The sequence below is a fragment of the Oreochromis niloticus genome, unplaced genomic scaffold (genome assembly GCF_001858045.2).
Source record: "Oreochromis niloticus isolate F11D_XX unplaced genomic scaffold, O_niloticus_UMD_NMBU tig00000634_pilon, whole genome shotgun sequence".
Lineage (NCBI taxonomy): Eukaryota > Metazoa > Chordata > Actinopteri > Cichliformes > Cichlidae > Oreochromis > Oreochromis niloticus.
Genome location: NW_020327199.1, coordinates 8,699 through 33,026, shown reverse-complemented (window position 1 = coordinate 33,026; position 24,328 = coordinate 8,699). Strand labels below are relative to the sequence as shown.

General features: G+C 37.1%; 1 long non-coding RNA gene across 1 annotated transcript; it reads left to right on the top strand.

The window, feature by feature from the left end:
* Positions 1-16,879: 16,879 nt before the first annotated feature.
* LOC112844629 (uncharacterized) lies at positions 16,880-23,263 on the top strand. Its single transcript, XR_003217370.1, has 3 exons — positions 16,880-17,494; positions 18,689-18,715; positions 22,562-23,263. It is a non-coding gene; the product is annotated as an uncharacterized LOC112844629 (long non-coding RNA).
* Positions 23,264-24,328: the final 1,065 nt, after the last annotated feature.

Below are 24,328 nucleotides of genomic sequence, written 5' to 3'. Positions count from 1 at the left end.
GCAAGTCAAGGCAGTTTCGCTTTGCCTCTACTCAGTTATGGTGCATTAGAAGTCAAATATCTTCAATAATTCAGATTTTAATGATAAATTGTCCACACTGTAAGATTCCCCCATCTCTTCTGAACAAAACGGTGTAAGAATGACGTTCTAGCCCCTACGGTTAGGAAATTATAGCCATTTGTTTGAGGGATCCTGACTATGAAAAATAGACAGCACAAATCCTTGTCTGTGCTGCGTGTGTGTAAAAAACAGGTGCACCTGTTTTGGCGGGAAAAAGTACACAGCCTCTCTGATTGGTGGATTCAAATTTAGCAGCTCCCAGGCTGCTTGACTGACCTAGATACTTGATTTTCTCTCCCTGTGTGTGTGTGTGTGTGTGTGTGTGTGTGGTGTGTGTGTGTGTGTGTGACAGAGAGAGAGAGAAAGAGGGCGAGAGAGAGTTTTTTATGGGAGCATCTTATTGTATGATTTAAATTCAATATATTTAGACTGGTTGACTGAATTGATCCTGGTGTGTCTCTCTGTGCATGTTTTCCATATGTGTCCATATTTGTGATTGTGTCACTGTTATACTTTTTTTGCTGATTTTTTCATTTAACAATTACATTGAAGGACCCTTAGCATGTTCAGGATTTTTCAGCTCTCCATTTGCTTTTCCAATTTTTCTATTTAAGTTATTACTATTGTGTTGAGTCATAGCATTTCTGCTTTCAGCATTTTGCTAAATACAAGCCTCTGCAAAATCATACATGTCTGCTATTTTATGAATTTGCTAAATACGCATTTCTGCAAAATCATACTATGTCTGCTATTTCATAAGATTTGTGCTAAATATAGTGTTTCTGCTATTTCTGCCAATATAGTATTTTGATTAATTAGGGTTTTTCTACCAAATCATAGTACAGTTTTACTGCTTTTATAGGATTTTTAGGGATATTTATATTGCTTAATATAGTATTTCTGCTTTTATAGGATTTGTGCTTAATATAGTTTTTCTAAAAATGTAGTATTATGCTTAATCATACTATTTTATATATTTCTGCCAGGTCCCCAGGCGGCTAATCCTCTGTGAGGACTGATACATATAAAATTTACACATCAGGGCCTGCACGGCTTCCCAGCCAGCCAATCATATCTGAGGTCTGCCCTTTCTTCTCTCGTCATATCTCAGCGACAGATGTACAAAGAGCAATGCAAATCACAGTCAAAGTACACCAAAGTCCGCTGATTCACCCAGTACAAGAATTATGCTTCTAGTCCACCTAGTTTTTGAGTTACACGACGTTTTGTAACTGCAAAAAACGGCGTTTTTCGCCTCTCACCGCAATCTGATTCTGACTGCTCATCACCCTGTTTTCCTCTTTCCCAGTGGCGCAGTTGGTAATGACACAGGTCTGCAACCCAAAGGTCGTGGATTCAATTACACCTTGGGCAACATGTGTTTTTTCCCTACAAATTAATACACTATCACAGACCACTAATTCATATTGATCATTTATTACAATTCTGCAACCTTTATGATTTAGCAGCTTTTGTAATATGGACCTCAGATTCTTGTTAACACTCCATGGCACAAATACTGTTCCCTTTACGCTCTGTGTGTGTGTGTGTGTGTGTTTGGTGTGTGAGAGAGAGAGCGAGAGAGAGCCTTTTGATGGGAGCATCTTATTATATCCTTAAATTCAATATATTTAGACTGGTTGACTGAATTGGTCCTGTGTGTGTCTCTCTGTGCATGTGTGTTTCATATGTGCCCATATTTTTGATTGTGTGACTGTTATACTTTTTTTTTCCGGTTTTTTTTTTCAATTAACAATTAGATTTGAGGGACCCTTAGCATGTTCAGGATTTTTCCAGCTGTCCATTTTGCTTTTCCAATTTTTCTATAAGTTATTACTGTTGTGCTAAGTCATAGCATTTCTGCTGCTTTTCAGTATTTGTGCTAAATACAGCATTTCTGCTAAATCATACTATTTCTGCTATTTTGTGAGATTTGTGCAAATACAGCATTTCTGCTAAATCATACTATTCTGCTATTTCATAAGATTTGTACTAAATATAGTGTTTCTGCCAAATATAGTATTCTGCTTAATTATAGTATTTCTGCCATTTTATAGTATTTGTGCTAAAACATAGTGTTTCTACTAAATGTAGTATTTATGCTTAATCATACTATTTGTATATATTTCTGCCAGGTCCCCAGGCGGCTAATCCTCTGTGAGGACTGATACATATAAAATTTACATATCAGGGCCTGCACGGCTTCCCAGCCAGCCAATCATATCTGAGGTCTGCCCTTTCTTCTCTCGTCATATCTCAGCGACAGATGTACAAAGAGCAATGCAAATCACAGTCAAAGTACACGAAAGTACGCTGATTCACCCAGTACAAGAATTATGCTTCTAGTCCACCTAGTTTTTGAGTTACACGACGTTTTGTAACTCCAAAAAACAGCGTTTTTCGCATCTCACCGCAATCTGATTCTGACTGCTCATCACCCTGTTTTCCAGGCGTTCGCTCTCTTTCCCAGTGGCGCAGTTTGTAATGACACAGGTCTGCAACCCAAAGGTCGTGGGTTCAATTACACCTTGGGCAACATGTTTTTTTCCCTACAAATTAATACACTATCACAGACCACTAATTCATATTCATCATTTATTACAATTCTGCAAACTTTTATGATTTTAGCAGCTTTTCTAATATGGACCTCAGATTCTGTTAACACTCCATGGCACAAATACTGTTCCCTTTAGGCTCTGTGTATGTGTGTGTGTATCAATATTTCTCCCATTTTAAAGTATTACTCCTCCATAATTCTATTTCTGTTAAATCAAAGTACTTTTACTACATCTTAGTACTTCTGCTCAATCATAGTATTTCTGCTAAATCATAGTATTTTGCCAAATTATGGTTTTTGTGCCAAATCATAACATTTGTTTTATGTTACAGTATTACTACTAAGTGGAGGAATTTCTGTCATGTTACAGTATATGTGCTGATTATAGTATTTCTGCTAAATCATAGTATTTCTGCTATATTACATTTTTCTTTCTAAATATAGCATTTCTGCTATATAATTGTATTACTGCTTTGTTATAATATTTGTGCTAAACCAGAGTATTTCTGCTGAAACATAGTATTTCTGCAGATTGATAGTATTTCTGTCAAATTACAATATTTGTGCTAAAACATAGTATTTTTTTTTAAATTTCAATATTAATAGTAAATTACATTATCTCTGGTAAATCGCAGCATTTCTGCAATGTTGTACTGTTTTTCTAAATCATAGTATTTCTGTAATGTTTAAGAATGTTTGGCTAAATATATTCTTTCTGTTATCTTATACTATTTCTCCTAAATTCTTGTATTTTTGAGAAGTTATCGTGTTTCTGGTAAGTTACAATATTTCTGCTAAGTTCTGCTATGCTATTGTATTTCTGCCAAGTATTATGTTTCCTCTAAGATATTGCAGTTCTGCTAAGTCACTACATTTAGCAAAGTTCCTTTGCTTCTGCAAAGTTTTTACAATTCTGCAACTTTTCAGCTTTTTCAGCTAGTTTCAGCAGACAGCTTCAGCGTTCAGCATCCACACTGCATTTTCGCAGGAAATGCAAATTTTTCTAGTTTGTGTGGATGCTTTAGGCATCCACACTATTGAGTTCCTGTTTCTCTTTATTCTTTATACTTTATTATTCTAGTTTGCCACTTTTTGTACGTTTTTTGGCACTTAACTACTTTAACAATTTTCAGCCGATTTTCACCGTTCAAATTTTAAACTATTCTGCTATTTCTGCTAATGATGGCTATGACTTTTGGTATTTTATGCTATTATACTTTTTAAAATATTAAGCTTTTTATGCTTTTTTTTGTCCCATTGAAATGAATGGAAAACTTCCACAATTCTGCTAAAACTTGCTTGTTTTTGAAACTTAACTACATTCTCATACTTTCGCCTAGAACAACCATTCAAACTTTAAAATGTTCACAAATTATTGGGCTATTCATTAATGATTCAGCTTTTTCATATCTGTTACCGTTTTCATCTTATCCCTCTTTAAGTTTTGAGTTTCATTTTTGTGATTTTTCAGAAAATACATGCGTTGTTATGGTTGCTATGCACTTGGCTTCCAGTGTGCCACTGTAGGTTTCGCAGTCTTCTCTTCATGTCCGAACAACTTCTTGCTACTTGCTCAATTTTCACTCAACTTCCACAAATTATACATCAAAACGTAGGTATTTTTGCTGGCTTTCAGAAAATGTCGCCATCATTTTTGTGAGATTCATAGAATTTTGGCAAATCTCCTCAGACCAACACAAAGTCGCAAAAATCCCCATAGAAAGTCAATGGAGAGCTTGTTCAAAATCATCGCTTGATTTCTGTAATGACAGGCATATTCGAATCGTCATATCTCCTTAACGAAGCGAAGTTAAAACATGAGGCTTGTCCCAGTATATCTTCAGACACTCCTGACGCTCACAATTCAAGAATTTCTTTCTCACCTATTACCGTTCTGAAATGAGTTAGACTTGTTTGAGGGTAGGAAATTCGTCCTTCGCTCAGATTTCTTCAGATTTCAAACTCTGGAAATGAACCACTTTTTTCTCTCGTCATATCTTTTTGATAGATTTCCACAGAGACCTGAAAATTTCCATGACTGTTCACCAAAGCCTGCTGTGTCTTACGGTGAAAGAATGATATTGATACTCCAAATAGATTTAGAGTTAGAAAGCGTTGTTTGAGGGCAAGTCAAGGCAGTTTTCGCTTTGCCTCTACTCAGTTATGGTGCATTACAAGTCAAATATCTTTAATAATTCATATTTTAATGATAAATTGTCAACACTTTAAGATTCCCCCATCTCTTCTGAAAAAAAACGGTGTAAGAATGACCGTTCTAGCCCCTACGGTTAGGAAATTATGGCCATTTGTTTGAGAGGAATCCTCACTATGAGAAATACACTGCAGAAATCCTGTCTCTCTCTGTGCTGAGTGTGTAAAAACGGCTGCACCTGTTTTGGCGGGAAAAAGTACACAGCCTCTCTGATTGGTGGATTCAAATTTAGCAGCTCCCAGGCTGCTTGACTGACCTAGAAACTTGCTTGTCTCTCCCTATGTATGTGTGTGTGTGTGTGTGTGTGTGTGTGTGTGTGTGTGTGACAGAGAGAGAGAAAGAGAGGGCGAGACAGAGTTTTTATGGGAGCATCTTATTGTATGATTTAAATTCAATATATTTAGGCTGGTTGACTGAATTTGATCCTGTGTGTCTCTCTGTGCATGTGTGTTTCCATATGTTTCCATATTTGTGATTGTGTGACTGTTACACTTTTTTTGCTGAGTTTTTTTTCATTTAACAAGTACATTTGAAGGACCCTTAGCATGTTCAGCATTTTTTCAGCTGTCCATTTTGCTTTTCCAATTTTTCTATTTAAGTTATTACTATTGTGCTGAATCATACTATTTCTGCTATTTTATAAGATTTGTGCTAAATATAGTATTTCTGCCCAGTATAGTATTTCTGATTAATTATAGTTTTTCTACCAAATCATATTACAGTATTTTTGCTTTTTATACCATTTTTATAGGATATTTATATTGCTTAATATAGTATTTCTGCTTTTTATAGGATTTGTGCTTAATACAGTATTTCTGCTAAATGTAGTATTTATGCTTAATCACACTATTACTATATATTTCTGCCAGCTTCCCAGCCAGCCAATCATATCTGAGGTCTGCAGTTTCTTCTCTCGTCATATCTCAGCGACGGATGTACAAAGAGTAATGAAAATCGCAGTCAAAGTACACCAAAGTCCGCTGATTCACCCAGTACAAGAATTATGCTTCTAGTCCACCTAGTTTTGGAGTTACATGACGTTTTGTAACTCCAAAAAACGGCGCTCTTTGCCTTTCACCGCGATCTAATTCTGACTGCTCATCACCCTGTTTCCCAAGAGCACGCTGTCTTTCCCAGTGGCGCAGCTGGTAATGACACAGGTTTGCAACCCGAAGGTCGTGGGTTCAACTCCACCTTGGACAACCTGTTTTTTGCCCTACAAATTAATACACTATCACAGACCACTAATTCATATTCATCATTTATTACAATTCTGAAAACTTTTTACCAGCTTTTCTAATATGGACCTCAGATTCTTCTTAACACTCCATGGCACAAATACTCTTCCCTTTAGGCTCTGTGAATGTGTGTGTGTATCAATATTTCTCCCATTTTAAAGTATTACTCCTCCATAATTGTATTTCTGTTAAATCAAAGTACTTTTACTACATCTTAGTACTTCTGCTCAATCATAGTATTTCTGCTAAATCATGGTTTTTGTGCCAAGTCATCAGAATCATGTTTATTGGCCAAGTATATGTGCATACAAATACAAGGAATTTGGTTCCGGTAGATGGTGGCTCTCGAGCACAGCAATGTAAATCTCACACACACACACACACACACACACACACACACACACGTATCTATATATACATTACACATGCATACACAAAGCTGTGTAAACCAACTATAAATAACTAATCTAAACGTATATACATAAAATACAGAAATGAAATGAGGTGGAATGAATACTACAGAATGTACATAAGGTGCAGTTGCAGTCTGGCAGTGGGAGGAGTGTGACAGTTCAACTGTTTAGAAGGGAGATGGCGAGGGGAAAGAAACTGTTCCTGTGTCGGGTGGTCCTGGTCTGCAGGCTTCTGTACCGTCTGCCAGAGGGCAGCAGATCAAAAAGTCTGTGTCCAGGGTGTGAGGGGTCTGTGATGATTTTCCCTGCCCGTTTCCTGGTTCTTGAGAGGTACAGATCCTGGATGGAGGGCAGGGGGGCGCCGATGATCCTTTCTGCTGCCCGTACAGTCCGCTGCAGTCTGCACCTGTCCTGTTTAGTGGCTGCACCATACCAGACTGTGATGGAGGAGCACAGGACAGACTCAATGACTGCAGTGTAGAACTGGATCAGCAGCTCCTGTGGAAGACTGTACTTCCCCAGTTGTCTCAGGAAGTACATCCTCTGCTGGGTCTTTTTGAGGATGGAGTTGATGTTGGTCTCCCACTTCAGGTCCTGGGAGATGGTGGTACCCAGCAACTTGAAGATCTCCACAGTCGACACAGGGCTGTCTGATATGATGAGGGGGGGCAGAGTTGAGGGATGTCTCCTGAAGTCCACTGTCATCTCTACAGTTTTAAGAGTGTTCAGCTCCAGATTGTGCTGACTGCACCAGAGTACCAGCCGCTCAACTCATCATAACATTTGTGTTATGTTATAGTATTACTACTAAGTGGAGGAATTTCTGTCATGTTACAGTATATGTGCTGATTACAGTATTTCTGCCAAATATAGTATTTCTGATTAATTATAGTTTTTCTACCAAATCATAGTACAGTATTTTTGCTTTTTATAGGATTTGTGCTTAATACAGTCCATCCATCCATTCGCTTCTGCTTATCCTTTTCAGGGTCGCGGGGGGCGCTGGAGCCTATCCCAGCTATCATAGGGCGAGAGGCGGGGTACAGGTCGCCAGTCTGTCGCAGGGCCAACACACAAGGACAGACAACCATTCACACTCACATTCACACCTAGTGACAATTTGGATTATCCAATTAACCTATCCCCACAAGCTGCATGTCTTTGGACGGTGGGAGGAAGCCGGAGTACCCGGAGGGAACCCACGCAAACACGGGGAGAACATGCAAACTCCACACAGAAAGACCCCGGCCTGATGGTGGAATTGAACTCAGGACCTTCTTGCTGTGCGGCAACAGTGCTAACCACCGTGCCGCTTAATACAGTATTTCTGCTAAATGTAGTATTTATGCTTAATCATACTATTTCTATGTATTTTTGCCAGGTCCTCTGTGAGGACTGAGACATTCAAATTTACATATCAGGGCCTGCACGGCTTCCCAGCCAGCCAATCATATCTGAGGTCTGCCGTTTCTTCTCTCGTCATATCTCAGCGACGGATGTACAAAGAGCAATGAAAATCGCAGTCAAAGTACACCAAAGTCCGCTGATTCACCCAGTACAAGAATTATGCTTCTAGTCCACCTAGTTTTTGAGTTACATGACGTTTTGTAACTCCAAAAAACGGCGCTCTTTGCCTCTCACCGCGATCTAATTCTGACTGCTCATCACCCTGTTTCCCAAGAGCTCACTGTCTTTCCCAGTGGCGCAGCTGGTAAGGAAATTATAGCCATCTGTTTGAGAGGAGTCCTCACTATGAAAAATAGACTGCACAAATCCTGTCTCTGTGCTGCGTGTGTAAAAACAGGTGCACCTGTTTTGGCGGGAATAAGTACATAGCCTTTCTGATTGGTGGATTCAAATTAAGCAGCTCCAGGCTTTTTGACCCACCTAGAAACATACAGGAAACACTGTATGTACAGCCCCTGTTTGTTCACTTGCTTCTGCTGCTGCTGCGTGTGTGTGTGTGTGTCTGTGTGTGTGTGTGTGTGTGTGTGTGTGTGTGTGTGTATGACAGAGAGAGAGAGAGCCTTTTTATGGGTGTTTCTTATTGTGTGATTTAAAATCAATATATTTACACTGGTTGATTGAATTGGATCCTGTGTGTGTCTCTGTGCATGTGTGTTTCCATATATGGGGGCGATCGTGGCTCAAAAGTTGGGAGTTCGCCTTGTAATCGGAAGGTTACCGGTTCGAGGCCCGGCTCGGACAGTCTCGGTCGTTGTGTCCTTGGGCAAGACACTTCACTCGTTGCCTATTGGTGGTGGTCAGAGGGCCCGGTGGCGCCAGTGTTCAGCAGCCTCGCCTCTGTCAGTGCGCCCCAGGGTGGCTGTGGCTACAACGTAGCTTGCCATCACCAGTGTGTGAATGGGTGAATGACTGGATATGTAAAGAGCTTTGGGGTCCTTAGGGACCATAAAAGCGCTATATAAATACAGGCCATTTACCATGTCCATATTTGTAATTGTGCAAGTTATTACTATTATGCTAAATTACAGTATTTCTGCTACTTTTCGGTATTTGTGCTAAATACAGTATTTCTGCTAAATCTTAGTATTATTGCTTAATCATATTATTTGAGCAAAATCATAGTATTTGAGCATATTCTTTCTATTTGTGCCATAGCATAGTATATTTGCTGAATTACAGCATTTCTGCTATGTTGTAGTATTTGTCCTAAATCACAGTATTTGTGCAATGTTTAGGTATTTTTGTTTAAATAAAGTATCTATGTAATCTTGTACCATGTTTGCTAAAATCCTGTATTTCTGAAAAGTTATCTTGTTTCTGCTAAGTTACAATATTTATTCTAATTTCTGCTGCTAAGTTCTGCTATGTTATTGTATTTCTGCCAAGTATTATGTTTTCTTTACGTTATTGCAGTTCTGCTAAGTAATTACATTTTTGCTAAGTTCTTATGCTTCTGCAAAGTTATTACAATTTTTTGCAAAGGTTTTACAACTTCTGCAACTTTTCAGCTTTTTCAGCTAGTTTCAGCTGACAGCTTCAGCTTTACAGCATCCACACTGCATTTTCGCAGGAAATGCAAATTTTTCTAGTTATTTTACTAGTTGCTTCCGTACGTTTTTTGGCACTTAACTACTTTAACAATTTTCAGCCGATTTTCACCGTTCAAATTTTAAACTATTCTGCTATTTCTGCTAATGATGGCTATGACTTTTGGTATTTTATGCTATTATACTTTTTAAAATATTAAGCTTTTTATGCTTTTTTTTGTCCCATTGAAATGAATGGAAAACTTCCACAATTCTGCTAAAACTTGCTTGTTTTTGAAACTTAACTACATTCTCATACTTTCGTCTAGAACAACCATTCAAACTTTAAAATGTTCACAAATTATTGGGCTATTCATTAATGATTCAGCTTTTTCATATCTGTTACCGTTTTCATCTTATCCCTCTTTAAGTTTTGAGTTTCATTTTTGTGATTTTTCAGAAAATACATGCGTTGTTATGGTTGCTATGCACTTGGCTTCCAGTGTGCCACTGTAGGTTTCGCAGTCTTCTCTTCATGTCCGAACAACTTCTTGCTACTTGCTCAATTTTCACTCAACTTCCACAAATTATACATCAAAACGTAGGTATTTTTGCTGGCTTTCAGAAAATGTCGCCATCATTTTTGTGAGATTCATAGAATTTTGGCAAATCTCCTCAGACCAACACAAAGTCGCAAAACTCTCCATAGAAAGTCAATGGAGAGTTTGTTCAAAATCATCGCTTGATTTCTGTAATGACAGGCATATTCGAATCGTCATATCTCCTTAACGAAGCGAAGTTAAAACATGAGGCTTGTCCCCGTATATCTTCAGACACTCCTGACGCTCACAATTCAAGAATTTTTTTCTCACCTATTACCGTTCTGAAATGAGTTAGACTTGTTTGAGGGTAGGAAATTCGTCCTTCGCTCAGATTTCTTCAGCTTTCAAACTCTGGAAATGAACCACTTTTTTCTCTCGTCATATCTTTTTGATGGATTTCCACAGAGACCTGAAAATTTCCATGACTGTTCACCAAAGCCTGCTGTCTCTTACGGTGAAAGAATGATATCTATACTCCAAATAGATTTAGAGTTAGAAAGCGTTGTTTGAGGGCAAGTCAAGGCAGTTTTCGCTTGCCTCTACTCAGTTATGGTGCATTACAAGTCAAATATCTTTAATAATTCATATTTTAATGATAAATTGTCAACACTTGAAGATTCCCCCATCTCTTCTGAACAAAACGGTGTAAGAATGACCGTTCTAGCCCCTACGGTTAGGAAATTATGGTCATTTGTTTGAGAGGAATCCTCACTATGAGAAATACACTGCAGAAATCCTGTCTCTCTCTGTGCTGAGTGTGTGTACAAAGGGCTGCACCTGTTTTGGCGGGAAAAAGTACACAGCCTCTCTGATTGGTGGATTCAAATTTAGCAGCTCCCAGGCTGCTTGACTGACCTAGAAAGTTGCTCCTCTCTCCCTGTGTGTGTGTGTGTGTGTGTGTGTGTGTGTGTGTGTGTGTGTGTGAGACAGAGAGAGAGAGGGAGAGAGAGTTTTTATGGGAGCATCTTATTGTATGATTTAAATTCAATATATTTAGACTGGTTGACTGAATTTGATCCTGTGTGTCTCTCTGTGCATGTGTGTTTCCATATGTGTCCATATTTGTGATTGTGTGACTGTTATACTTTTGCTGATTTCTTTTTTCTTTTAACAGTTACATTTGAGGGACCCTTTGCATGTTCAGGATTTTTTCAGCTGTCCATTTTGCTTTTCCAATTTTTCTATTTAAGTTATTACTATTGTGCTAAATGAAACTATTTCTGCTATTTTATAAGATTTGTGGTAAATACAGCTTTTCTGCTAAATCACACTTTCTGCTATTTTATAAGATTTGTGCTAAATATAGTATTTCTGCCAAATATAGTATTTCTGATTAATTATAGTTTTTCTATCAAATCATAGTACAGTATTTTTACTTTTTATAGGATTTTTATAGGATATTTATATTGCTTAATACAGTATTTCTGCTTTTTATAGGATTTGTGCTTAATATAGTATTTTTGCTTTTTATAGGATTTGTGCTTAATACAGTATTTCTGCTAAATGTAGTATTTATGCTTAATCATACTATTACTATATATTCCTGCCTGGTCCCCAGGCAGCCAATCCTCTGAGGACTGAGACATTCAAAGTTACATATCAGGGCCTGCACGGCTTCCCAGCCAGCCAATCATATCTGAGGTCTGCCCTTTCTTCTCTCGTCATATCTCAGCGACGGATGTACAAAGAGCAATGAAAATCGCAGTCAAAGTACACCAAAGTCCGCTGATTCACCCAGTACAAGAATTATGCTTCTAGTCCACCTAGTTTTTGAGTTACACTACGTTTTGTAACTTCAAAAAAGCGGCGTTTTTCGCCTCTCACCGCAATCTGATTCTGACTGCTCATCACCCTGTTTTCCAGGTGCTCACTCTCTTTCCCAGTGGCGCAGTTGGTAATGACATGGGTCTTCAACCCAAAGGTCGTGGGTTCAATTCCACTTTGGTCAACTTTTTTTTTTCCCCTACAAATTAATACACTATCACAGACCACTAATTCATATTCATCATTTATTACAATTCTGAAAACTTTTCACCAGCTTTTCTAATATGGACCTCAGATTCTTCTTAACACTCCATGGCACAAATACTCTTCCCTTTAGGCTCTGTGTATTTTTGAGAAGTTATCATGTTTCTGGTAAGTTACAATATTTCTGCTAAGTTCTGCTATGCTATTGTATTTCTGCCAAGTATTATGTTTCCTCTAAGATATTGCAGTTCTGCTAAGTTATTACATTTGTTTGAGAGGAATCCTCACTATGAGAAATACACTGCAGAAATCCTGTGTCTCTCTGTGCTGAGTGTGTAAAAACGGCTGCACCTGTTTTGGCGGGAAAAAGTACACAGCCTCTCTGATTGGTGGATTCAAATTTAGCAGCTCCCAGGCTGCTCAACTGACCTAGAAAGTTGCTCCTCTCTCCCTGTGTGTGTGTGTGTGTGTGTGTGTGTGTGTGTGTGTGACAGAGAGAGAGAGAGAGGGAGAGAGAGCCTTTTTATGGGAGCATCTTATTGTATGATTTAAATTCAATATATTTAGACTGGTTGACTGAATTTGATCCTGTGTGTGTCTCTCTGTGCATGTGTGTTTCCATATGTGTCCATATTTGTGATTGTGTCCCTGTTATACTTTTTTTTGCTGATTTTTTTCATTTAACAATTACATTTGAGGGACCCTTAGCATGTTCAGGATTCTTTCAGCTGTCCATTTTGCTTTTCCAATTTTTCTATTTAAGTTATTACTATTGTGTTGAGTCATAGCATTTCTGCTGCTTTTCAGTATTTGTGCTAAATACAGCATTTCTGCAAAATCATACTATTTCTGCTATTTTATAAGATTTGTGCTAAATACAGCATTTGTGCTAAATCATACTATTTCTGCTATTTTATAGGATTTGTACTTAATATAATAATTCTGCTTAATTATAGTATTTCTGCCATTTTATAGTATTTGTTCTAAAACATAGTATTTCTACTAAATGCAGTATTTCTGGGTAATCATTGTATTTCTATATATTTCTGCCAGGTCCCCAGGGAGTCAGTCCTCTGTAAGGACTAATATTCGAATTTACATATCAGGACCTGGACGGCTTCCCAGCCAGCCAATCATATCTGAGGGCTGGCACATTCAAATTTGCATATTGGGGCATTCATGGCTTCTAAGACAACCAATCATATCTGAGGCCTGGCACATTCAAATTTGCATATTGGGACCTTTGTGGCTTCTAAGCCAACCAATCATCTATGTCATATATCTTTTAAATGGTCAACATTTCAAGATTCCCCCTTGTCTTCTGAATAAAACGGTCTAAGAATGACTGTTTTAGCCCCTACGGTTAGGATTTTATGGCTGTTTGTTTGAGGGGAATTCTCACTATGAGAAATACACTGCAAAAATCCTGTCTCTCTCTGTGCTCCGTGTGTAAAAGCCTGCACTTAGTGCACCTGTTTTGGCGGGAAAAAGCACACAGCCTCTCGTTTGGTGGATTCAATCTGAGAAGCTCACAGCTGCTTGACTGACCTAGAAACGTGCTGTTAACAGCCCCTGTTCATTTGCTGATGCTGCTTCTGTGTGCGCGTGTGTGTGTGTGTGTGTGTGTGTGTGTGTGTGTCACATTTGTTTTGCTAAGATGTTATGTTACTGCTCCATGTCTGAAATACATTACAGAAAACCCATGTCTCTGTCTGTGTGAGTGAGTGATGCAGCTGCATTTACAGGAACAACTACATAGCCTGATGAAGCAGACAGAAGTGGCAGCTCTGATTGGTGGATTCAAACTGAGCACATCCAGGCTTTTTGACTCTCATAGATACAGCTGAAAATATAAAGCTGAAAGAACCAGAATAAGCCGATGTCAGTATGTGACAAAGTTTTTGAACTTCTAATAACTTTACAGAAGCACCTGTGTGTGTGTGTGTGTGTGTGTGTGTGTGTGTGTGTGTGTGTCCCTATTTGTAAACATTGCTAGGCATTTCATTTTTGCCTTAGCTTTGCGTATCTGCTGATAGTTCCTTTGTAACTTTCTAAATTTTCTGCTAATTTTTCACAGTTGAAGAACAAATAATCTTTTCAGGAAACCTCTTTTTTCTTGCAGTTGGCCGTTTTGTGTTTCCAATATTTCTGCTAAAAGTATTACTTTTCTGCTAAATTATACTTTTTCAGCTCCTATGTTGCATTTCTACTATGTCTTACCATTATACTACTGAATATTTAGTTATACTGTTACACCATTTCTTCCAAGTTTTTAGGTTTGTGCTACATATGAACAATTCTGCTGTATTACAAGACTTCTGCCATGTTGTATTATTTCTGCCAAGTTACTATGTTTCTGCTGAGTTACAATATTTCTGCTAAATTCTCCTTTGATACAGTATTTTTGCAAATGTATTATGTTTCTTCTTAAGTTTGCGTGTGTGTGTGTATGTTTCTGGTTTTGTGCTGTTCTTCCTTGTTTTTCTAAAGTTTGTGCCAATTTGCCTTAGTAGAGCAACAAATACTTTTGAGCAAAGTTTACCAGCGGTTAACTTATTTTTCAGCTGTTAATGTTGATTTTTTAATATTCCTGCAAAGTTACACATTCCTACTAAATCGGCTGCCAAGTCCCCAGGTAGCCAATCCTCTGTGAGGACTGGAACATTCAAGTCGCATATCCGGGCCTGCGCGACTTCCCAGCCAGCCAATTGTCTAAGTCATATATGTTTAATAATTCATATTTTAAATATAAACAACACTTGAAGATTCACCCATCTCTTCTCAACAAAACAGTCTAAGAATGACAGTTCTAGCCCCTATGGTTAGGAAATTTACACACAGCACACAGTCCGACACATAACACAACAGCAGAGAGAGCACAGACTTTAAGGTGGCTAGGCGTGATTGCAGATGACGTCAGGTGCAACCACCTCTCTTGCAACGGCACTGCAGGCCGCATAAAATATTGATGTAGATATTTTGCGAATATTTATTATTCATTTTTTAAGAGCATAGTGCTTTTTTCCAATTATTTCTTTAAATTCAGGTCAAGGTTCTATATGCCCCGAAAGCCCAAAGGTGATATAAGGATCAGTTTTTGTTTGATACATGGATAATTTAAGTTCAGCTTTTTAATTCTTTTAAGAGAGACCTTCAACTGGATGCTTTTATTTTTTGTTATTTTTTTAAGAGTTCAAAATGTCCATTACATGATTAAAATTTCATTTACTTTGTAGCATTTCATGGATTTCATACGCAACACACTATAGTTGTTTATACAAAGCATAAAGGTAAAAAACAATAACAAGCAGTGTTATCTTCATTTTAGATGTCAAAAAGTATTTGTGGCTCCCAGTGTTTTCTTTTCCGTGCAAACCGGGTCCAAATGGCTCTTTGGGTCTTAAATGTTGCTGACCCCTGGTTTAGATGGTTGTCTTTTAAACCCTCACTGAAGAGTCTTGCTGGAGACAGCCACACCTTTACCTCACTGCAGCAGGGGTGAAGAAGTGGGTGCAAGTCCATTTAGGTCAGAATTTATATGATTACAACCAATACATATTAGAATAAAATAAATAAATGTGCAATGAACATGTCAGGAGTCACTGTTAAAAAGTCTCATGGCAGTGGGGTTAAAGGACCTCTTGAACCTCTGATTCCTGCAGTGCAGTGAGGCGAGCCTCTGCAGCTCCTACTGTCCTGTGAGGATGCTTAGGTGAACATCAACACCAGCCCCTTGGTGATGGTGTTCAGGAGAAAACGGTTCTTATTACTCCAGCCAGTTAAATAAATTTATCATAATACACTACATTTTAACATAATGGCCTTATATTTATTTATGACTTTTAACCATTATTTCAAATTCAAAGAATCCTGTTTGAAATATTTATTCAACTTATAGAGTTAAATTTCTGCTAGTTGTTTTTTGTTGCAATAAATCTAGCATATTAATATTTAAATTTACATATATTTTTCACGTTTTCAATGCCAATTTTGTGTAATGGCGAGGTTTCCCACTACCCGTGAATGCCTCTTTTTTTTGTCTCTGGCTGACTCCTGAATCTCCGCCCACTCTGTGCTCGATCCCTGCCGGTAAGCGCTGCTTCTCTGTCTCTCTTCTCTGAAATTAAATGTCTATAAGCTGTTTGAGTGATTTACGGAGTTGTTGTTAGTGACTTATAAAGCCAGTCGAAGTATAAGTCATGTTAAAGTAACGCAATGGCTGCTTTTTTAGTGAAACGTTGTAATTTTAGTATTTAAAAGGCGTGTTTGGTACGCTAGCTTTAACAACCTAAGCGCTAATGCCTAGCCTAGCTCCTATAGGCCCAGTGTGAAATTAATATGGTTCATTTGATTGTTTAATACAGTTATTGTGTTGTATTTGGTTCATTCGGTGTGTTAGTGTTTCTGAGTCTCTTAGGGAAGCTGAAGTTAGTTCTCCTCTTAACAAATCAGTCAGTTAAAACGGCCTCATTCTATAGGTTGTAAGGTAATGGGCCGCCATTTTAGAACCACTGATTAGCTGCTGAAGCAGCAGGGCAACTTCAAAGGAGCCATTTTACCGCCTCTGACTGAAGGCCGGGAGAAAAAGAGTCACGTGCCTGTGCAGGTGTATCTGTGTTGTGGGTTAATTAACAGAAGGGAGAGAGAGAGAGAGTGAGGATAAAACACATAATATAAGAATAATAACATTTCTTAATAGGAAGTTTTTTTTTAATTAATCAACTTTAGTTTTTTAGTTAAATTTTAAGAACTGTTTAACAAACACTTGTTTGTGCAGGTTGGTTGTTTTTTAAGTAAAACCTACCTACACCTGCAGCTCTGTTTAACTTCTCACTTTGTGAAAAATTAATGAAATATAAAAAAAAGGCCACCTTCAAATAAATAAAATGCAGCAGTGCGCCATTAATATTATTAATATGATATGTAGAAATTTAAAACAACAGCATATTAAATGATACTAAATGACACTGTGTGCAGGTGGTAATATTTTTAGGAAGCAGAATTTGAATGTAGACCAACTCAATTGTTGAAGCCTACAAATATATCACCCAAGCTTTCATTTATGATTGCTCACACTTTGAAATTGTGATGTCAGAATTTGATAAAGTGTGCAGTGCTAGCTGTAGCAAATCATTGCTTATTAAATCTACTGTGTTATCTAATAGCACCAAAGTAATAGAGCTATCACATAACTGAGAAACTTGTGTGGCTTATTACAAATGGATGAAACCACATTTTACCTTAATTAAGACAGTAATCTTTAATAAGGTGTAGAAAAAAGAGGTGAGTTGTTTGTTGCTGTGGTAAACAAAGAAGTGTACTGAGTCTTTTGGACTACACAGAGTGATGTAGTATTGACTGTGATGCTGATTTGAGTTGTCTCATTCTGTATTTTTGTGCTTTGTCTTTTGTTACACAGAGTGAAAGAGATCTTTGGTTTTGCCTTTGCTGGTAAGTAAACAGTGATTGTAACTGAAGCAGTATAAACCTGGCATTGCGTAGCACATTTGACGACTTACATACAGTAGTTTGACTTTTTGTGATATGTTTCCATTTACTGATTGGCAAAAACACAGGATTTGTGACCTGTAGCAGCAAAGCCCCCACACAGGGCCTCTGACTGTCCCTGAAAATGTCCCTGAAGTTTAATAGCCCATTTATGTATGATTTAAATTTCTTATGGCTTATTAAATCCAAACATAGTTAAATGTCAGATGTCTTTATACAGGTGTTCATTTTCTCCTTATGTTTGTGGATTTAAGTAGCAGACAAAACAATTAAAGTGTTTTAGGAGAGTCAGTATAAGTGGTTGCTCAAACACTTAAGAGCTGCACAGGTATTGATTTATATTGTCTGTCAAATTCTGCTGATGTATTACATTAAAGTCAGAACACTGTAGAAGTATTTTGCCTGACTCGGTATAAGTAATAGCTTTAACAGTTAAGCAATAATAAAAACGAAGAGAACCAGAGGTGTGAGTGGACATTGTTAGGTACATTACAGCCAATGTGTCGAATTAGTTTATTACTTATTTAGTGAATATAATGTGTTTTAAAATTAAATAGAAATGTTGCCAAAAAGGGACATTGCAACATACATAAATATTCCTAACAACTGGTACAATGAAAGGGATTTTTAGTGTAATATTTTAAGACATTTCATTTTAATCACAAAGTATTCTGCACCTCTGTTATTGTAACATATCAATATTTACATGTATTTTAGGATTTGCATATTCATATCAGACTAACCAAAACATGAGGTTTTCTGTTGCTTCTGATTTAAAGAATTACTTTGTATTTAATGTTTTTAACCTGAAAGGACATTAAAAGTTTTGGTTTTTCACACTTTATTAGCTGACCTGTTGTAGAAAATGTTGGAGCCAAAAGGGCTTCTGTGTAGGAAATATTTGGTGTATCCTGCACTTGTGCCAACAAATATTGGTGCCTGTCTCACTTGCTATAGCCATGTGAGACCCTGCAGTTCAATTATCTCCTCTTTTAGACTACAATAAACTTAAAAAAGGTTAAAGTAATTGAGGATTTTACTAGTTAATTTGTGTCACAGTAAATTGGATTGTGTGTGAAGAGGCTCAACAGTCTGAATCATCAAACAGTGATCTGATGTATTGTTTCCTTTCTCTAGACTGCTGATCTGATCGTCTCAAGTCTGGTAAGTAAAGGTTTGTCTGAGGTGCAGTGCTGGGAAATGTTTCTCATCATAGGAGATTCAGTGTAGTGCAGTGAGTGAGCACAGCTATTGGTGATCATCAAAAGTCATCAAATCCTAGAAAAGTCTGTGTAAACATTTCCAGACCTACAGAGGTTGGTAGGTTATTGTAGCAGCGCATATTTTTTCACATTAGAGCAGCTCATGAACAGCAGTTTAGGTACAATTAAGTCTTCAAGTAGGGCCTCATGGATTTCAAAAGCTTCTTTCCCTTCATTAAATTAAGTCACTGTCTGAAAACTGCTCTTTGAATTAGTCTTTTATAATTAAAGATTTTGTTGATGACTGTGAAAAAATAAAAAGCATAGCACAGCACTCATTTCTGTATTTTATGATTAAATGATCTACAAAGAAATTATAATCATATGTATTTTTAATTAGGCCTTTAAATCGGTCATTATAAGTACGTCCTAGATTTAGTGGAGTGCTTATGGCTGTGTATTAAACATGCCCCAAATGTGATTGAAATATGTAGAAATAGTATTGTTTACTTTTATGTTAACGGATCTCAAATCCCTGTTTCTGTGTACCCAGATATTATGATGTAGTGTTGTCCCAGGTAAGCACACACAGAAACAGGGATTTGAGGAATTTGGGGATTAAGGAACATGTGATGTGGCATAAATTTTAAGTAGGTGGCCTGAAACTGTCTGCTCTAACCTCAGTGTGTTGGTTTTGTTGGACCATATAATATTTACAGTAATTTATTGTAGCAGCACATCTTGGTGTAAGTTTATAGACTCTGTTTGTTTTTATTGTGTTAATAGAATTTGAATTCAGGCCACCTCAAATGTTAAAGCCTACAAACATTCCATACAAGCTATCATTTGTGATTGTTGCCTACTTTTAAATTGTGACGTCACCATTTGATAAAGTGTGCTGTGCTAGGTGTTGCAAATCATTGGTTACGATATCTACTCCGTTAAGTAATCGAACCTAAATTTTGGAGCATTACATGACTAAGAAACTTGGGTGGCTTATTGCAAATGGATAAAACTACATATTACCTTTATGACGATGATAATCTTTATTAGGGTGCGGAAAAAGAAAACAGAGGAGAGTTGTTGTTTGTATTCCAGCTGTGTTTAACAAAGAAGTTTCCGGAAGCTTTTTGAATACAGAGAGTGATGAAGTATTGACTGTAATGCTGATTGGAGTTGTCTGATCCTGTATTTTTGTTCTTTGTCTTTTGCTACACAGAGTGAACAGATCTTTGGTTTTGCCTTTGCTGGTAAGTAGACAGTAATGGTAATGTTTAGTAATTTACTAGTAGTACTAATAGTACTAGTAGTTTGGCTATTTGTGTCATCTTGCCCTTCACTCATGGGCAAAAACAAATAGTTAGAATTTAGAATCTGTAGCAGCAAAGCCCCCACACAGGACCACTGACTGCCCCTGAAAATATCAATGAAGTTTAATAGCCCATTTTTGTCTGATTTTAATTTTTGATGACTTATCAAGTCCAAACATAGTTAAATGTCAGAGATATCTTTATGCAGTTGTTCGATTTCTCCTTATGTTTGTGGATTTAAGTATCAAACAAAACTATGAAAGTGCTTTAGGTGAGTATAGGTGGTACCTTAAACACTTAAAAGCACCACAGCTATCGATTTTTATTGTCTCTTTCATTCCACTTATGAATTAGCATGAAGTCGAAACACTAGAAGTATTTTGCCTGAGTGACTGTAAGTGATAGCTTAAACACTTAAGCAATAATTAAAATGTAAGAGAAGTACAGTTGTGAGTAGGTATATTAAAGCCAATGTTTTGAAATTAAATATAAATGTTGCCAAAAAGGGATATACTGCAAAACACATAATATTGTTAGCAACAAGTACAATGGAATGACTTTTTAGTGTAATATTTTTAAGAAATTCTCATTTAAAAAAATGGTGTGCCACTGTTGTTGTTGTGATTTTCTGTTGTTTCTGATTTAAATAATTAATTTGTATTCAACATTTTTAATCTGAAATGCGATTAAATGTTGTCGTTCTTCACATGTTATTAGAACTGACTTGTGATAGAAAATGTTGGAGACACAAGAGTTCTGTGTACAAAATATTTGGTATATCCTGCATTTGTGCCAACAAATATTGGTGCCTATTCTTTGCAGTTCTGTAGTATGAATGTTTTTATTAAACATGTTAAAGCCATCTGAGACTCTGCAATTAAATTGTGCCCTCTTTAGACTACAGTGAGTTCATAAAGGCTTGAAGAAATGGAGGATTTGACTAGTTATTTAATGTCACAGTAAATTGGATTGTGTGTGAAGAGGCTCAACAGTCTGAATCATTAAACAGTGATCTGATGTTTTGTTTCCTTTGTCTAGACTGCTGATCTGATCGTCTCAAGTCTGGTAAGTATAGGTTTTGTCTGAGGTGCAGTGCTGGGAAATGTCTTTCTTCCTTGCAGATTTATTTTGTTTATGGTTTTTTGTCACGTTTCAAATCTTCTAACAAGGATGACCTGGATAAATACAAATACAAGCAGTTTTAAAGTGATGATTTCATGTATGAAGCAGAGAAAACCAAACCAGAGCTATCTGTTCTCTAATACCCAGCTGTGAAAGCCCTGATAGCAACAACTACCATCAAGCATTTATGGTAAATAGTAATGACTGACTTACATCACTGGGGGATTTTGGTCCACTTTAATTTCAGAGTTGCCCATCCCAAGTGTGATTAGACTTAAACTCAGGACCTGATGAGTTGATGTAGCTCCTGAAGTAGTAAAGGAACTCTGGACCATCACAGTAACAGCACCATGTTTGACTTTAATGCTGGTGTTTTTCTGAAATATTTCTCTCACTTTAGAAGATTCAGTTTAGTACAGTGAGTCCGCACAGCTCTTGCTGATCATCAAGATGTTTTTAGGCAAATGTGAGAAAGTTTTTGTGTTCTTTTTGGCCAGTCAATAAATAATTTTGAGTTTAATGGATATAAAGTGTTTAAAACAGGAGGCCTGAAACTGTCTGCTGTAACCTCAGTGTGCGGGTTTATTTGGACCATATAATATTTACAGTAAGTTACTGTAGCAGCACGTCTTGGTTTGAGTTTATAGACTTAGTTTATTGTTTTAATAGAACGCAAAAATGTCCTTATAACAGTTCCACCATCATTTGTTAAACATTGTCATTCTGTTCAGTACAATAATTTACTGTAGAACTCTTTAGTATTTAAAGCCCTACATTTACTGTATTTTTGAGATTATAAGGCATAATGTCAATAAACAAGTCTCTTTCTAAGGCACATTAAGCCAAACAAACAGTCAGATAAGTCAAACTTTATTCAAGTCATTCACAAACAACTCTCAACACTGTTCAGTTGTAACACATAAAATACAGAACAATACACTCACTTTTTCAGTTCATTCCTCATCCACAAATCCATCAAACTCTTCATGGGTTGATCAATTTGAAATCTGCTTCATAAGCATGTCTCTTACACGTGCCAGGTCCTTGTACACACACCGTAATGTTATGTTGAAGCACCGTACGAATTACTCTGTGAGGGTCCTGACTATGGTAGCCATAATGCTCTGACAATACATCAAGCAGCGCAGCTTTGTAGCTTACCGAAGTCTTACTAAAATATTTGACAGAATTTTGAGCGCTGTGTACCACAGAAATCCCATTCGAGGTCAGTAAGCATAACCAGAATCGATACATTAGGCACATTGTATGTTTTTGAGAAAATGACAGGATTTTAGGTGCGCCATGTAGTCTGAAGAATATGGTAAATCCAAGCATATTGGAAATATGACTAATTCCAGTTCTTTTGTGTCTTACAGGTGACCTGCTGCAGAAAACCCTCTCCCTCTATCATTATAAGCAATTCTGTCTATCCTATCACTCTCCCAACTCTATCTAATTTGACAGCCATTCTATCTTGTATCACTCTATCCCAACTGCTCTATCTAATTTGACAGCCATTCTATCTTGTATAAATCTATCCCAAGCACTCTATCTCGTTGTCAGAAATCTAAGTTTTCAGAAATCTAAGTCTTCAGAAATCCCAGTTTTCAGAAATCCCAGTTTTCAGAAATCCCAGTTTTCAGAAATCCCAGTTTTGAAAAATCCCAGTTTTGAAAAATCCAAGTTTTGAAAAATCCAAGTTTTGAAAAATCCAAGTTTTGGGCAATTGAAGTTACCAGAACTTTGTCAATCTATAATCAGAATTCTGAGAGATCTCTACTCTCACTGCTCCTCCTTTCCTGTCATTAAACTCTCTCTCCATTCATTTTGCTGGAAAATAACAATTAGAAAGTTGAATATACAGTAGTAGAATTGCAGTACAGTAGAACTTATAGTAGAAACTACTTATACAGCCCTACATTTGTAGTTTTAACTTGACATTACACTTTGGAATAAACACTGATAGTTTGGCTTACTGGTGCAATTACTTTGATACATTATATAAAATATACACCTTTTTATAAGGTTTATTTGTAATAAGATAATCTGACTATTCTGTAATATATTCAGAGTCCTATATTCACATAAATATTAAATTTGATTCAAAAACATTTTTCAAGTCTGTTTCGTTGGTTATAACATTTGACTACAAGTTTATACTATTATTATCGAAGGACAAACCCTTTTTTTGTCACTCAGTGTAAGTGTTCAGTTACAGTTGTCATCTAGAGGCTGCCCTGAGAACCCAGACTTCCTGTTTCCTGACTGCTGCAGAACATCCAGCTGAAGAATCCCCATCGCCTGTCATCTGATCACCACACCATCACAGCTCCTTATATTTGCTTTAAATTTTAAATATCTGAAAGATTTACACAAAGTCTACTTAAAAGCTAAGAGTTTTATTATAGCCTGTTGGTTGATTATTGAGATTTATTTTGCATATTACATTACAGAAGAATAGACCTATTTGTTATCCAGTCTGGTTAAAAAAAATAGAAGTAATACTATACAGTTTTTGAAAAAGCTACAATAAAACAGACCAAAGTGTTTTCAAAGAACTTTAAATAAGTTAAACTAAATATTGAGTTTGTATTTAAGTGAGCCTTTTACATCAATTCTGATAAATCTCTGATTTAAGAGAAAGTTGAGGAATCAGTTTTTCAGTGTTTACAGGTTGAGTTTTGTTTACATTTGTGTATAAATACATATAAGGTCCAGTTTGTACTTGCACAAAATGCCAAGAAAAGGTCAAAGGTCACAGTCCCAGAAGCTTAGATGGCAAAAGCAGAAAGAACAGGTAAATGTTTCTCAGAGCAGTGAGCAGGTAAAGGTGTCTGTTACAACTATTCCCAGTCCAGAAGTGCAGAACAGTGCTCAGACAGCTGCAGTGTCCTATGCAGATGTGGTAAAGAGAAGTGTTCCCTCAGCATGTGTGCCAAACGCTAAAGTACAGCAGGTAATCCAGACTGAACCCCAGGTAACTCTGCAAACGCAGCATGATGGAGAAGCTCCAGGACCATCTCATGTACAGGTTACACACAGTGAAAGTCGTCCACGAGTGAGTAGCATCTGTGCGTCCCGAAGCCAGGCCTCTCCTAAGTATGGAAAGTACAGGAATCAGCAATGCATGGCTAACAGTTTGG